This window comes from Globicephala melas, chromosome 9, assembly GCF_963455315.2.
Source record: "Globicephala melas chromosome 9, mGloMel1.2, whole genome shotgun sequence".
Lineage (NCBI taxonomy): Eukaryota > Metazoa > Chordata > Mammalia > Artiodactyla > Delphinidae > Globicephala > Globicephala melas.
The window spans coordinates 34,232,071-34,250,315 of NC_083322.1; the positions used below are offsets into that span (position 1 = coordinate 34,232,071).

Below are 18,245 nucleotides of genomic sequence, written 5' to 3' on the forward strand. Positions count from 1 at the left end.
GGTCCCAGGTGACAGGTGAGTCACAGCAAACAAGCCCTTTAAGACTTGTTTCTCAGTCACTGTAGCCTTGTTGGTCTCACGGAAACGAGTCCCACTGGTAATTAAATCTAGATGTTTTGGGAGCTCATCTCTCCCTTGCAGGTCTTAAAAGTTGGTGTCTCTGATGTGAGGTTTAAACCCCTCACCCTCAGGGAGAAACTCCAGGTTTTGAGTTCTCTCCTGATTGTGCGTCACTGCACCAGGGGTGGGGTTTACGGTGAGATTGTGTCTCAGCCTCTCTTATCTTCTTTGATGTGGGTTTTTTTTCTCATTTGCCTGATGTGTAGGAGTTGCTCAGCTAGTTTTTAGGGTTCTTTTTAAAGAGGAACTTGTCCACTATGTAGATTTGGTGTGTCTTTGGGAGGAGGTGAGTTCAGGATCTTCCTATATCACCTTCTCCCTGTGTAGAATGTTCTTAGGCTAATATCAGTGACTATTACAGAGCACCCAGGGTTGGCCATGTGACACGAAGTTTTTGTGGCAGTGTGGGAGTAAACAAACACACTAAGAGGAAGCTGACAGTACACACAAGGCTGGGGTCAGGCACAACAACGCTCCAGGCACTTGAGCGTTCCTTAGCAAGAGTCCAAAGGGCTGAGCGGCCCCAGCAGTGACTGTTCCTGCAGGCCCCCATGGAGGCAGGGCAGCACCCCCAGCAGGACGCACAGGCCTCACGCAGGCAGGAGGAGCCTCACTTGAGAAGGCCCAGGATGTGCTCCCTGGCCCTGACAGAAAAGCCGGGCCCCAACCAAAGAGGCACAGCAGTCAACAGACACTGCAGGAAAGATGAAGGGAAACAAGCCGAGTAAAACGTTAGGGCGAAATGAGATACCAAAGCACATTTCAAAGCTGTGCACAGGAGGTAAATCCTGTTATTTATGGGATTAATTTGTGAATCAATGATGCCAGTGTTCCTCTTTCCACATCGCTCTCTCTCCACCCATGTTATCTGTTAATACCATCTGATTTTTTTTTTAAGGCACCATTACAAGTCTTAGATGAACAGGACATTGAAATTATAAGATATAAATACCTCCACCTTAATTTAGCGTACAAAAAACTCCAGAGCCAAGAAAAATGTATGATCTTGTTGTTTGCAATACTCTAGAATCGACAACAGCATATAAACCTGGTCTTCTCATACAAAAAAAAATTGTGTAGCCTTGTTAGTTATAATACTGTAAATTGTGTAAAAGAAGATAAAAACCCTCTTACTTAGCTGCTTCCCAATCCTCTGCACTTCATCAGGGCCACCGCCCCCCCCCCCACCCCCGGCTGAGGTTTCCCTGAGTCACAGCTCATTACCTACTATGACAATTCAGGCAGCAAATGGCAGAACTACCAAAAGAAATGCTGTAAGTGGTGGCGGTTGCTGTTTGTACGTCTGGTTTTGTGCCCCCAAGAACGTTATTTCCCTGTTGCTGGAAGCCTCATCGAAACCAAAGATGTTTCCATTTATGATCACCCTGCCATCTTCATGAGTGGCACAGACAGCCAAGTATTATCCTATGTATTAGGATCTGGAAAATTAAACCCTGTTTTCTAGTCTTGACTCTGTCACTAGTAGGCTCAGTGACCTTGAGCAAGTCATTTCACTCAGTGTCCATATGCATAGAATGTGGGGGAAAATGATCTCCAAGTTCTTTTCAAGCACTCCGTTTCTATGATGATACAACCTACTATTATCTATAAACAAACAGTAGATTTTAAAGCTCAGGGTCTTTTCTTGGCCTTGAAGAGAGCCATTGCTTGATTAACACAAAGGTCAAAGCACAGTGGAAAGTTAATTAATGCTGAACAGGAGTTGACTCCAAGCCAGCTAAGTCCCAGGAGCAGATGGTCAGATAGCATGTGTTTGTTTGTTAGGTGAAGAGAAAGCAAAGATGGATACAGGTAGTGGAGAGGCTATGCAAAGGCACACAGACAAGAATATGATCGTTTTAGAGATAAGAGTGGCTCGGTATTGTTGGAGCAGGAAACCCAGGTAGAAAGCCTTAAATTTTCTATTTCAGAAATGAGGAGGTAGGGACAGCATCAGTGGTAATAATACGGTATCAGTGTGGGTCAGGCAGGATGACTCTGAGGAATATTAAAGAAGGTGGGATTAGTAAGAGTTGATAAGACCCTGGAGAAGCAGTGATGGGAAGAGAAGAGTCAAGTGTGACTTCCTGGAGCTATTGACCAGTTAAGCCTGAGAACACTCAAATAGAGATGTCCAAGAGGTGGCTGGAGACACTAGTTTGGAGATTGCGCCATAGAGCTGGGCTAGGGAGTAAGGCGTGCCTGAAACTCTTAAGAGTGAGTAAAATCAAGTAGCCCAGGAAGAATGTCCCGAATGAAAAGAGAAGAGCTGCAAGGGAACAACAGCATTTAAGGAAAGGACTGAGCACTTAACAAGGGAGCAGAAACTCCAGCAAAGGGATGTGCGTTGGAAGCAAGAGAGAAAAATATTTCCGGTGTCAGCTCTGTTTAGCCAGAGAACTTTCAAGGATGGAAATGAATAGCAGTGAGATAAGGAGTGACGACTGAATAGAGAAGTAGGGACTACAAATGCAGATAGCTTTTCAGGAAATCTGTGAAGGGAAAGAAAAACCTGAGGAAGCACTACAAAGGGACGCAGAATTGAGAAAGAGACATACACAAACACTTGGATAAGCTCACAACATATATGCTGTGAGACAGGGAAGACTTGCGTAATTGCAAGAGTTAAAACAATATGGGAAGGGGTACTCAGAGGACTAAGTGGATGGCAGGACCTGCAGTAACAGGATGTGCTGCAGCAGAAGGGAGCCATCTGTTCCTTTGAGATGGGAGGTAAAAACAGGTTCAGATTATTTAGGTAAGTTTAGGTAAGTTTGCGGGAGAGGCTCGAGGTGGAGAGATACTGAGGAAATGCTGGATGGCCTCCTCTCCCCAGGCAGAGTGAGGGCAAGTTTCAGAGAGCTTTGTTGAAAGAGTAGCAACAAAATGAAGCAGTCATTGTGGAAAACGGGAGAGGGCAGGTCTGCACAGTTTGCTGCTGTATCCTGGTACCTGAGGGTCTGTGAGAATCCAGTTGAGACCCAATACCACACATGGGTAGTGACAGTGCTTTTTATGGATATCAAGCCTTCTTCACTATTGTTCAGCTCCTTGGTATAGAGAGAAGGTGAAAAGACAGTGTAGATTTGGGGTTCTGAAAGACAAGTATGTCAGAATGACAGGGTCTCAAGCAAGTTACGAGACTCGTCAAGAGATCCAAATATATATATATATATATATATATATATTCCAAATACATATAAAAAGAATATATTAGAATATATTTAAATGTATATTGTTTGCATATATATTAAATGCCATCATATAGATACTATTATGTGTATATATATATATATATATATAATAAAATGGTCAACTGGGGTTCAAGAGCCAGTATGTTCATATTTATTTCTGACTAAAACTATAGTTTTTTTAAAAAGTAACAACAGTAATCAAAGGCACTAGGTTAAAGAATAAAATTGCACTGCTGTACAGAATTTAGTGCACAAGCCTGGGCACATGGCAGACCCTTAGTAAATACCTGTTGACTTGAAGAAATTCGTTTGTAGGGCCTGAGGCAAAGATTCCTTTTGGGTTTACTTTCACTTCTCCTACCACTCTACAGAACACATTTTCTAGGAGATAGCTACCACAGACGTTAAAAAGTTCTTTCTAAAGTAACTACTCTTCTGTCATTCCAAAATACAATTTCTGCATCCCTCACTGAGCATAATTATTAGGAAAAAAAATAAACTTCAACTTCTAGTGTCAACTTTAAATTATGTTATGTTATGGGATGTTATTCCCCAAGAGGGCCGGTTCCTCCAGTTTGATTTCCCAAGAGAAGTCAGAGTAGAAATTTAGGCAGGTTTAATACATGGTTGGAAAAGTAGGATATTAATCCATTTTGCTCTTTTCTTTCAATTATCTTCACATTTCCCCCAAACTCCTGGATTTCTCAGTCTTTAGGAGACAACTACTATTTATTTGTATGAATATTTTTCCCTTCAAAATAGGAAATGATTAATTTCCCTGAGCAAACTTTTATAATTTTTCGATTTTTTTTTCTTCTAATTGCTTCCTATATCCACTTGAGAGAGGTCTACCACCTTCCATTTTCCCTTCTGTCAAGTGTACAAGAAGTAGGGAAGCCCGTACAACTTACAAAGGCCCTGTGCTGGGAAGGGGCCTGAGGCCACACTCTGCTGTATATCAATTAAAATCCCTTCGGAAGATTGATTAGTCTGAAACATTTTTCACCAGGTTGTTGACTTTGATTCTTTCCTCTGTTTTCTCCCATACTTATTTATGGAGAGTTACATTAAGATTATTCAAATGGTGGCAGGCAAAACCATGAAGTTAATTTTCTCCATGCCTCTGTGTCCTGGTATTGCTGATAATGCCTTGGTAAAAGAATATCATTAAAATGTAAAAATAAGTACAACAGTAACTTAGGGATTTACTATTTAATATAATTTTTAAGGTAGAAATTTGAATACGTCCTCAATTTAATATGAGCAAAAATTAAAAAGCTATTTACGAAAATGTGTCCTCTGCATTATGAAAACTGCACACAGACATGTAAGTAAGTTTACAAGACAAGTATGTTACAAAAGAAATTTATACTACGAAGAATGTTATACTACAAAGAATGCTTAGGATGCAAAGGGAGCTAGAGCAGGGATCCTTGTTTATTTCCAAGTGCCATGACACGAACTAATATTTTTAAATGTGTAAAATGAAATATAAAAGATTTCAATGGAAACCAATTATGCTGGAATAGTTATCATAGTATTAAAAGTTGAGATAAATATGTGCTTTTTTTAACACAGTAAAAACAAGATCTAGAGATGATCTCATAACTACTATAATTTTAAAGTAGTGACTAACATAAATAATATTTCATGATTTCTGAAATAACTGTAATGTAATGTAAAAATATCAGTCCCAGGTACTACTAACGCTACTTAAGTTTATTGCTTTCATTTATAATTAAGGAAAATTTAGCATTTCCTTCAAAGTTTAGAGGTTACTGACATTAAGTGGACTTTTTTTTTCCCCCATCAAAGTCATGGGCTCCCCTCAAAGCTAAGAACTCCTGAACTGGAGGATTGTAAGTGGATCTTTCAAATAGCTTCCTTGTGTATTCAACTGAACCCTTCTATATAAAACATTTTTCATCTTACAGGAGTTTTTCAGAAATATGGCAACTTTATACCACGAGCTCCCCTCTATCCTATTTCATACTATACTAGTTGAGAGTTATATAAATTAACTATAAAAGGTCCTCAAAACTGTCATAGTTTAACACTGTATGTAAGTATTAAAATTAATGAGAAAACTTCTAAGAGAAGCTAGTGTTTTTGTGTTACCTCAATTAGTTTTAGGACTCAGGCAGGGTCATTTAAGAATGCGGTTTTTTAAAAAAAAACAAAGTAACTATGTATTCTGAAAGAAAAGAAATCAACTCAAATATCATGAGAATCTAATTCAACCTAGAAAAGAATCACCGTTAAAGTCTTGGGTCTTAGAGAATTTGGGAGTTGCTTCTTTTAAGCTATATACCGATACAAACATACAAACTAAGAATAGTTTCAGATAGTTTTGTCTGAAAAGAGTATTAAAACATTTTTATTGAAAATGTCATGAATCACTGCCATTTGAGTTCCTCTAAATTGCGTAAATTGTTGAGTGAAATCAGGCAAAAGTTCTAACTGAAATGAGTCAGGAGGGAGGAAAGACAGAAAGTAAGAAAAAGAAATGAGGAGGCAGGGTGTTGAAAGACTGACAGACAGGTGGACAAAGATACAGAAGGTATGCTTTAGAATAACAACCAAAATAAGATAACCAAAATTCTGGGCTCGCAGGCCAGATCTTTAAAGATGGAAGCTTCTCTGATGAGTGTACAAAGCAGACGTATTTCTAGACGTGTTCCTGTTCCTTAAGAATCTTCTTTTTCAAAAATTCTTTGTTCAAAGTTTATTTCCCTCCAATATTACAGTTCTCTATTCATAAACATTTTAGTGTCTATTTAGCCAATAAAACACTAGATCCTTTAAGTGTATAGAGAGAGCGGTGGCAGGCACACCAAGGAAGGAATTGGGGAAAAAAAAATCTAATAATAAAACACTAGGGAAAAAGAAGGAAATTTACAACAGCACCAAAGATAACAATAAAAAAATATAGTATTACTGAAACAGTTTTAGTTAAAGACAAAGGTATGTGAATAATCTATTTAGGTTTAAAATTCTGAATTTTCTCTTTCCTCCAGATTGTCAACGGGCAGACCACATGGCATTTAGACGTGAACTGAGGTACAAATGATACATCAGTATTTTCTTCAGTTCATCAGCTGAGGTAAATATTTTTATTCTTCTATCCTTAAAAATGAAACTAATTTTTAAAAAGTGAAAAACACTTTAGCTAAAGTAAAAATTTAGGCTAAGGTGAAACACAAAATGTAACGAAAATGTTTTGATTTGTCATGAGCATCTAAGATAAAGTTTTGCCCTAGGTGGTCACCTCTAATATTTGACGACAAATTATATTAAGTGAACAATGCTCTCTGATACTATTTTTCTTCATAAACTACAAGAGACTAATGAGTCACCAGTCAGTTTTCGTCAGAAGATTCAAAACATCCTGCATCTCTTCCCAAAAACTTCTTCCTTTGGGAATTGTAGTATTATGCAGTGTCTAGTGCTATTATTATAACTAGGAAATAATATTTTGAAATCCTTCTAAAATGAATGGAAACTTCTAGCATACTTTACATCATTACAAATGATAATTATAATTACAAATGATAAAATAGTTTCTTAGATAGATAGAAGGTTTGCAAAACTGTAAATCCACAATGTCAACTCCTACTGGTCATTTGAAAGATCACCGGTTAAATAAATACAAAGTGCCTCATATGTGTAAGCCTCCTACAGAAGGCACTGGAAAAGATAACGGCAAAATGCAGGGGACACGGGTTCGAGCCCCGGTCCGGGGGGGGGGGTCCCGCGGGCCGTGGCCGCTGGGCCTGTGCTCCACGGCGGGAGAGGCCACAGCGGTGAGAGGCCCGCGTACCGCACGTACACACAAAAAAATGTGGCCACTTTTTGCTAATGATCTAAAATCTGAGAGGGGTGATAAGAAATAGATACAGAAATCAATAACTACAAAATAGGCACCTTCTAATGGACCTCTTCTGCTTCACCTACTCAAGGACATCCTTGTCCTGCAGAATCTACCAACTTCTTCTCCTCTACTAGCTCATTACCAATAACACTCGACCAACACATCCCATTTCTAAAAATATTCCCCTTTAGCTCACAGCCCTTTTACTATTCTCCTCTAGGAAAACTCCTTGAACAGAGTAGCCTAGACTTGCAATCTTTAATTTTTCTCTTTTCATTCTCTCTAGAACCCACTTCGATCAGACTTTTGTCCCCCTCACAACACCAAAAGTATGATGGTTCCCAATGACCTTCACAGGACAATGTCAGTGGTCACTTCTTATTCATCTTACTGGTCTTCTCAGTTGCCATTTGACACATGATCACTCCCTCCATCTTGAAATACATTCTTCATTTGGTTTCCAAGTGGCCCCCTCTTTATTGGTTTCTTCTCCATTGCTGACTATTTATCCCATTTTTTTCAGTTCCTCTTCATTTTCTGATGCCTACACATTGGACTGGTCCATAGCTCAGTTCTTGGAATACTAATCAACTTCCTGGGCAGTAGTTCGCAACCCTACATGTATATTAGAATCACGTGGGGAGCTTCTAAAGGATGCTGATGCCTTGGCCCCACTCCACTCCAAATGAATTAGATCCTCTGGGGTCTATACCCAGAGTCATATTGCACATCCTACTCCCTTTGCCCAGAAATTCTTACTCCAGGTACCCAGGTGCTGGAATTGAGAACCAAAATCCTAGGGGATCCCATCCACTGAACATTCTGTACCCTGATGACTCACACAACACCTCAGGATGCAGAGCTTTCCTCTCACCTCCAAACTCCTCTATCCAACCACTTAGTTCACATCACCACTTAGAACGACCATGGGCATCTCAAGTCCAACATGTTCAGACCAAACCCTGTTCTTCCCATCTCTGTCAATGGTAAATCCATACTTTCAACCGCTCAGGCCAAATAACCTGGAGTCATCCTTAATCCCTGTCTTATTTTCTCTCACAGTGAAATATCATCCTTCAAGAAATCTTACTCTGCCTTCAAAATACATCCGTATACAACAGTATCTCACCACTTCCACCACTGCCACCCTGATCCAACCCCATCATCTCCCATCTGAATTACTGCAAGAGTCACATGGCAGGCCCCCCTTCGTTGGCCACTGGGTACCTGGAGTCTACTCTCAGCACAGAAGGCAGGTGATACTTAAAAATGGTAAGTCAGGTCATGTCAGTCATCTGCTCAAACCTGTCACTGGCTTCCCACCTCGCTCAAATCAAAATCCTTTCAGTGGCTCATTAGGTCCCCCACACTCTGCTCCTCACTTTACTGTTTAGTTCTTAGAGATATTTGATTTTAGAATACGACAGCTGAAGGTATCCAGGGTCTTTCGTTACCTTCAGGAATAACACAAGCTCTAACAGGATTTTGATAGTACCTTAAGGATTTTGTTACTACCTTAGAAACCTGAGGGAAAGAATCATAACTGTTGCTGGATTTTCAAAGAAGCCCATGAACCAAATATAATCAGAATCTCTAAGAGACTATCACAATTAAATTAATTGGAATTTTGATTGTCTTAACCTTTTAAAGCCTTTGCTGGTGATAGTAATTCAGCGAAGAGTAGACCACATTAAAACACAAATATACTTTCAAAACATTTTAAAATTAAGCTACTGGATTCTGCAGTAGTTTCCTTACTCATGTTTCCTACACTTTTCTTCTAACTCTTTAACTGCGTGTTTACGTTCTATTTCCTGTCTTATACTATACTGTGTGTCAAAGCTATGGTTAAATTCAATCGAGGGCCTTAGCAATCTAAAGTATAAGAAGCTATCAACTTCCATCAACTTATGGTCCCAAACACAAGTCAGGAATTTGGAACTCAGAATCATAAATGTCTGCCCTGTCAGTGTCTTCCATTCAAATGCAATTAAGGCTCCTGGAATGAGGTACGAGTGGGGACTTGATAGGCTTTTTAATCATTTCTTCATACCAACGTATTCCATAGAAGTTACTCAAAAAGCTTCTAAGATTAATCAACCGTACAACCCATAAAGAGTGGAGTTACCTAGGTTAACAATTCAGTAAATGCTTCTCTGATTACTCAGTTCTCATGCTTTGATAATGGATGTGCACTTACATAATTCAGTATACTGAACTCTAGATCTAAACGCTAAAGAAATGACATGCTGGCTTGTCAATAAGGGTATCATTATTGCCTTCTTAAATCTTCAACCTTTCCCCCTCTCCAGGATCTTTTCCATCCAAATGTAAACACACACAAACCTTTCCCATCTTAGAACAAAACAACCCTCCGTGGACTCTGGCCTTTCTAGAGCTATTGTCGTCAGTGTGTTTCAACCACAACCCCCATCATTCTGGCTTCTCCATAAAAATGGCTCTTAATTAGGTCACCAAATGACATCCACATTGTTAAATCCAACAGAATTATTTCAGTTCTCATCCCACTGAGGCTGTCAGCAATAACTGGGGCAATTTTGGGTGCAGGCCTCTTCCTCGAGTTAAAACATTTCTTCTCTGGCCTCCATGACACCACCCTCTCCAGTTTGTTTCTTCTCTCACCTTTCTTACTGATTCCTCTGGGCCAGATCATCTTCCTCGTCTCTTCTTTCTGACCTCTCCCCTAGGCTATCTTATCAGTGCCACGGCCTCACTCTGACGTCACCGCTGGAGAAAAGTTTGAACTTTCCATGGGACTGTCTCCCAAGTGCTCAAGCTGGATCCACGCTCCCATCCCACCAAGCTGGCTACCTGCCAGTGATCCCTGAGTCACTCAGTTCTCAGCCATGCAACCTTTGCTCTTAAATCTCTATTTGAGAACTCTCATCCAGATGCATCGTTTCAAATATCCCCTCTATGAGAACAAATATAAACTTAGTATGCTTGCCCCTAACTCCTTCGCTGAAGCTCCAGTGGTATACTTCCAAATGTTCTTGGATTGCACAGCATTATTTGAAATTGAACAGGTCTAAAACTCAACTCATGGTCAGCCTCAAACTATATTCAGCTATTCTTCATGATTTCCTAATTTCTATTCGTTTTCCCAACTAGTTGAACGAGACGATGAATGGCAGTCCTGCTTAGAACGCATATCTATCTGACTGCTGCTTCAGTTCTATTCAGCTTTAGTCCTGGGCCAGAACCCTTAAACTCAATCCTGAAACCCTAAAGAAAACCTTCACTGCCCACACCTGGTACACCTCTTGGGGTTGAAAACAAACTGTAATCTGAGTAATCTGGGACAAGCCTGGCTGCTGCACCTACCTGTTACTGTTTCACCTAATAAAACATCACCTAAACTTACCATCACCAGATAAAGAAAAAATTAAAACCTGGATATATTAATAGGGTCATTAGATTTATGCAATTCTTCTTTCCACTTAGCCTATTATTCTGAAGCTGGGTTTCTAAACAGTCTCTTCACTCAGCTACCCCACACCCCAGTGCTTCCTGGCCAATCTATCTGTATCTCCATTGTTTTGTTTCCTCCCCACCCATCTCCTGAGTGAATGCTAAGCTAATTTAAATTGTTAGAGCAGTGGGCTAAGCGTGCCTACAAAACCAAAACACCATAGGTGGAGTCCACATCCAGTGGCTAGCTGTGTCTATCTCTTCTTTAACATGGCCCACAAAGCTGTCAGTTATTAGAAAAGAAGCACTCCAAGATTTGAGGCATATTTTGAGGCGTTTCTATGTTTCAAATGTCAAATATATATATATATATATATATATATATATATATATCAGAACCTTGTAAAATCTTTGCTTTTCATCAAATGCATGGATATGAGAATAATTTACTGTAGATCATAAATTACAAAGTTAACCTATTTTCCTAAACTCAAAAGGAAGTGTACTTAAATACTTACTTTTGGTCCTAAAGTAACACTTAGCACTTATAAATACTTTGATAGATAATTGTTTTAAGGACAGCTGAGTCAATCCTTCAAGTAAATAAGAAGCAATGATTATATGTGCAGAGTAACATAGTCAAGTTTGGTCATGCCTGCTCTCCACACACACATTCAAACACCCTTCTCTTTGTGTTACTGTTGTTCCAGTTAGCTTGCTGGCTGAGCAATGAAATTTATTAAAATCCTGTTTTCCACTGGACTGGTAAATATTGCATCAGCAAGCAGAATTCTAAACCTTTCTCCCACACAATTATTCTGACATGGAATGGAAGGCACTGTGCCTGAGAAAACAGAACAAAACAAAACACAACATCATCCAAGCAAGTTAAGTATTTTGAGGGATGCAGCAATATATCGTGCTAAAGTTGCAGGAAACTTGTTTCTGAAATCTCAGATTATAATACTATGGTCACATCATGAAGTCCTATTATTATCATTCCACTAAAATACTAGTACTTCTACAAGAGAATTTTTTATGGGGGAAAAAGTGAATAAGATTTTATAATACTATTAAAACTAAGAATGAACCATTCAATTCCAAGTTTACCTTTCTAATTTTTTTTTTATGGTTTTAGGATTTGGGCACGTATAGTTGACTGAAAAACCATACGGAATAATGAGAAAACCTGATGGGGCTGGAAGACAGGAGTTCTGAGTTCCAAGTCTGCCCTGCCTCAGCTGAGTTTCTTTTTTACCTTTCTTTTAGCTCAAATATCTGCTCTCCCTTTTATCTCCCCTAAGGCTTTCAGCAGTTCCTGAGGTTTCAACCATAATGTCTGTGAAATGTTAAAGAATAAGTATCTGTGTTCTCCAATTTATGTTCCTTACCTGGAAAATGTTATGTTTCAACATTTATGATAAGTCAGGCACTAGGCTGTGTGCTCGAAGCTAAAAGATGACTAGAACAGAATCTTTGCCTTCAGTGAGATTACATTTTAGTGCCGAAGACAGAGAGTAAAAGAAACAAACTCCAGTATCATTTTGTATTTGGAGGATACTATGGGGACCCAAAAGAAGAGCAATTAGCCCAAAACTGGGGCATCAGGAGATGATGCTCGAGTTCTGAAAAAAATGTGTAGAGGTCAAGAAGGCAAAGTAAGTTATAAGAACATTCCAGGATGAGGGAAGATGAGCAGCAAAGGCATTCAGCTGTGTCATTAACCATGTGTGCAGGGAACTTCAAGCATGCAGAGAAGGCACAATTTCAAGTGCAAGGAGTTAAGTCAGGGTTTGCAGATGATGAGGAGAGAAGGGGAAATGGTGAGGTCAAGGAAGGAGGGCGAGGGATCTATCTGAATCACCTAGTGGGCTTTTCAAACTGTCCTGCTCAGTTGTGCTATATCTCCTTTGAAGGCTGTGTGCCCCACCCAGACTGCCTCCCGGTCATGGCTGTACTCCTTCTACTGGTGACATGATGCCTGTCCCTATGGTAGTTGCGAAATACGGCTACACTATGAATGCAAGGGGAAATGCACTGAAAAGAAGAGGAACAGAGGAACAGGAGTCTAAAAACAAGACCGAGGAAAGGTAAGAAGCCAAGAGACTAGTTTAAAGAAAGGGAAGCAGAGAGAACGAGTAAAATGGGAGGACTGGGCTTAAGTCCCTCTCTATAGGTCCAAAGCTTTCCTAAAGAACTTGTTAGCATCCCCAGCTCAACAAGTCTAAAACCAATTCATCGTTTTATCTATGGTAATAGTTCATTACTAAAATACAAAAAGATTATAAAGGCAATCAGAGTACAGATGCTTAACACATCGCAGTATTCTGGGTTTACATAATTGCAACCATAGAATTTCTGCATCATGGAGAAAAAAGAAATACGTTTCGTGATATAAAATGATGTCCTTCAGAGAAGTTGTAAGTATCTGGCTACATAGTTTTGGAAGAACAGGGCATCCCAGGCTGCCTGTGGACTGGTCCTTTCCAGTCTCATCTTTGCTACTTTGACTCATCAGCAAAATACTATTTGTGGTTCTCTGAACAAAATACATTATTTCACAAGCCCCCTTCAGCCTTGAATGCCTCTTTCAACTCCCTAACCTTGTCTTATCCTTCAGGTCTCCATCCAGGCATTGCCCTGTCCAGAGAGCTGACATTCCTGACCCTTCCTTCCCTGTGTGCTCCTTCATGATGATGATGATAACAGCAGAGCCTGGCCCGGATGAAGTATATGCTAACTCAACGGAATGCAACATCAACTCAACTCCTCTTCACAACCGTCCTATGATACAGGTAACTATTTCTATCCCCATTTTACAGATAAGACACTGAGGCACAAAGAGATTAAGTAACCTACCCGAGGATACAACATGGGCCACTGGTAAAGCCAATATCTGAACCCAAGAAGACTGGTTCTAGAGTCTGTGCTCTAATCACCAGGCTATGCTGCCTCTAGGATTTAAAACGAGACTGTTCTTAGATATTGCCATGTATGCAATGCTCCTGACACTTTTCTGCAGCATTTATGTTCAATGAGCTGCTGGGATGGGATATGCAATTTCTCTATAAGTACTAAATCTATATTTTAATATGAAGTATGTTAACTATCAAATAATCCTAAAAAGTATAAAAATCTCTTTCCAAAAATATCTTCGTTGAAACTTAATTTTTACAAAAACATACAGCTATAACTGGCACACCTAAGATGTGTTAGGATTTACTATTCCCATAAGAAAAGTCATCTTAGCGTCTAATGAAAACCCTTGGTAATTTGAATATTATAAGATACTAAATTATACTATAATTATTTCAAAGGTCAAGAATCTTAAACATTTAGTCTTAAAACTTTCTACCTGGGTGATGCAATCAGGAAATTGAAGTATGTATGAAAATATTTAATTATATAAACAAGTAGAAATCTACTAATTTAATAATCTTTAAATAAAATGTACAATATTTTCCCACATGGGTTTTTTCCCCTCTATTTCATAAAAGGAACTTTTTTAAAGAACATTTTTTTTAATGAATATGAGTACATATTTTAACTTTCCAGTGCTAGTTTCAAGGAAGTAGTTTGGAATAAAACATAGTACTGAACACCACTGTAAATTTTTAAAAACTGGACTCAGACCCAATCCAGTCTCTTCAGAAATTTATGATCTAGTAGGGAAGGAAAATGGACACAGAACACAGGTATGAGAACTGTTTTTAAAATTTTAGAAGAATTTAAAGAAGGCAAATGTTTACTAATCAGAAGATCCCTGCCTGACCCACAGCTGCAATGATATCAATGTCCCATGTGATGTTAGAATGGCCACTAAATTACCTTTTCCTCAGAGAACTTTAAGGCAAAATGCCATAGTGGTTTCGAGCATAGACTATAGAGCCAGAATGATCTGGGGTTGAGTCTCATTTCTATCAATTTCTATCATGTACTAATTTGACTTTGGCGGGTTCACTTAACCTTTCTGTGCCTCAGTTCTCTCATTTATAATTAAACAATTATATACAGTTCATAGAGTTATAGTGCTATTAGGAGGATTAAATGAGTTCATGTGAGTGAAGTAGGTGGAACAGTACCTGGTATACAGAATGAACCTACATAACTAACTATGAATCAACATAGCTTAAAAAGAGAACCTGATGAAACACATGTCTATTTGTACTGAGGCCTTAAATAACCCACATTTCAAGACATATGAAAAGATGCCACCAGCCCACTGACCCAGTTATGTGGCTGGGTCCATCCTTACCTCTGTATAAGCAATGGACCCACATCATAGCAGTGTTTTCCAAACTTGGTCAGCAAAGCAGCCCTTAGTGCCCTTAATGAAAGACTGTGAAAGAGTTATACATTTAATTCCACCATCTGAACCAGAACAATGTCCCTCTGGTTGTCAATATTGTAAATCATAACCGCAAGCACCATTTATCCAGAAAAAAACACACATTGCCAATCTGGGCAAGGTTAACTGTTTTCAGCGAATATTGTTTTGCTAGCATTTGCTCACTTTGCTATAAGAACAGGCATAGACGACGAAGATTTAAGAAAAATGTGAAACAAAAGGAAAAACATAAAATGAGAAAAGTCTAGTAATTAAATCCCCCGTTGATTTTTAAAAAATAATTTCTATCCATTTTTAATAGTATCACAAATCAAGCCTGTTCAAGACCTACTGTTCTGACATACAGGCCTCCTGAAATCCAGATATTATCTCTGTTTATCGAAACTATTTACAATAGCCAAGACATGGAAGCAACCTAAGTGTCCATCGACAGATGTATGCATAAAGAAGATGTAGAATATATACACAATGGAATATTACTCAGCCATAAAAAGGAATGAAATAATGCCACTTGCAGCAACATAGTATGATAATCTCTAGGTTCACCTAAGTGAAATAAGCCAAAGACAAATATCGTATGTATAGATGACAAATATATGATATTGCTTATATGTGGAATCTAAAAAAATGATACAAATGAACACACTTATGGTTACCACGGGGAAAGTGGGGGGGGAATAAATTAGGAGTTTGCAATTAAAATATAAACAAACACTACTACATATTAGATAAACACAAAGGACCTACTGTATAGCGCAGAGAACTGTACTCAAGATCTTGTAATAACCTATAATGGAAGAAAATGTAAAAATATATATATATGTGTGTATATATACATATATGTGTGTGTATATATATATATATATATACACACACATATATATATATATAAAAATCTCTTTGCTGTGCACCTGAAACTAACATAACATTGTAAATCAACTATATTTCAATAAAAAGAAATAATTAAAAAAGAATTTCTCCCGTTGCCCTGTTCTATCAGCAGTTATTAGATTTCTACTTGCCCAGAATTCACATATTCTATACAGCAAGAGACCTGTTCTGAGAGTCAAGCAGCTTTGCTATAAAGAAAGCACCACAGAACCCTGGAATCGAACCTAACCTTTTAGATATCTAATCCAAGGCATTTTCTAGAAAAAAGCAGCCCCAGACCCAAGTGCCCCAGCTAGTTGGTGGCAGAGCTGAGGTCCTTTTCCTTTTAATTTGCCATCTACCAGTTCTGTGCTTTTTGTTTGTTTAAACTTTCCTTCAAAACTGAAAGTCAGAAGAAACAATAAAATTTGAAGGCACAACCTTAAATAGCAGCAAAAAGCAGGAAGATGTCTATGTAGTAGGACAATGGAATTTTCATCTAAGTTCAAGTAATCAATCACAATAAAAGGAACCTACCATCAGGCTAAATTGAATAGCGTAAGAGTGAAGTAAATGGGTAGGACATTGTACAGTATGTTTAGACAACTCCACTGGCATTTCCTACTCCTCATACCCCCGATCCAATCTGGAACAGATTTTGTAATAAGAGAAGGATTACAAGGGACTTCCCTTATCCACACCTTTGTAGTGTGGGGAAGAGGAGGATAGTAGAGAAAAAGCAAGGAAGAGGAGAGAGGAAGGGAGAGTAGAATTATATTTCATTTATATTACTTCATTTATATAACTACTGGTTTTCCTCTTCCTTCATATGTTACTTACAAAGCTGCATTCTTCCATTAGAAATCAATTCAGACGTGGTATTAAAAATAAGTGAATAATAACAAATTTTATAAAAATTCCATAAGCTATTTCAAGTTGGATATGCAAATGTTACCATTATTTAAAATCAGTAAATATCAAATGGCAAATTAGAGGTTAGGGGCACAATAAGAAAAGTCAAATGTATAAAACAAGAAGATTTCAATTGCATTCAATTATTTCACCCAATCACCTAGAAGCAAAGATTCTCTCTCAAAAATTGCATTGCCTTCCCAACTCCTTGGAGAGCCAGTTTAGTTAACAGCCTACCTATGCTTCAGAGATGACCATGCAGCTTACATGTCAAACTCATTTTAAAGTGTCAATCATGTCCCTTTCAATCTAATTAGTTTGGAAAGTAGTGTCACTGACCTGGAACTATGCAGACCATTTATTATCATATCATTTGATCAACCTAACACTTTACCTCAGTTGAGTTTGAGACACCTGTAGCCAAAAATGTAATATCCTTTCTCCCACTCATTACTGGTAACTCTCAATACAATTTCCTATTTACAACTCAATTTCTCTCTCTATGAATAAGCATGGCCAACTTCACAGAAGCATCCCCAGAATTTCCCTTCTTTAAGATTTCATGATAATTAAAATAGAAAGGTAAGGGGAATAAGAAAAATAGTTTCTATTTTATCTATATGAATGTATATATATACACACACAAACACAATACCTGAACCAGAAAAAATACATATATATATTTAAAAAAAAAAAGATTCGAGTTTTTGATATCCACGAACTGCTGAAAGGAGGGAAGAGGTAGAGCAGAGGAACATGCATATATGCTGGGAGAAATCTGGGACCTTAAACTTGAGGGAAAGCTATTCTTTTTTTTGACACAACACCACCGCCATTTTTATAAAAGGAATCTGTAGGTTATAAACCCAACATCACCAGATGGGTTTGTGTTATAATAAACAAAAGCTTTTCCAGCTTCATAGTATTTAATTAACAAGGTAATCACTAATTCCTGAGAGGTCAGAGAACGTAGCCTAGTGCCTCTAGGGAAGGAGCTAAAGGCCAGACCACAGTGAGCTTGGAACGAGGCAGGGCTGGGGGAGGGGAGCTGTCCAGGGCAGCACTGGTAGCTGGAAGATACCGGTCCATCAAGCAACAGAGATTACCTAGCCCACTCCCTGGCAAAAGCATGAAAATGACCAAATCTTTGCTTTAGTTTTGCATATTTAAAAACTGATTTGCAAGACAAAAATACAAGCGGGTATCTCTGAACCACAGCATAACATATTGAATCAGGGATGAAAAAAATACATACATTCATATGCCACCAAAACGTTGTATTTGTATTTTTAAAGGTGGTATTAAAAAAAGAAGTATAGCAGTCATATTTAAAGTAATGACTGTTCACTCCAGAAGACAATCTAAAGGCAGGATGTCAGCGGCCAACGCTTCCGTTCCCGGCCTGTGCTTTCCTTTGGGGAAGCTGCATTTTACCAAAATTCCTGTTTGGAGGATAAGCAAGATTCTGCATTTACGTTTGCTTGATCAAATAATTATT

General features: G+C 38.5%; 1 protein-coding gene across 3 annotated transcripts in view; it reads right to left on the reverse strand.

Moving 5' to 3' along the window:
- MDFIC (MyoD family inhibitor domain containing) overlaps positions 1–18,245 on the reverse strand; it is a 99,325-nt gene that overhangs the window by 18,366 nt on the left and 62,714 nt on the right. The gene's annotated exons all lie outside the window — the stretch shown is intronic.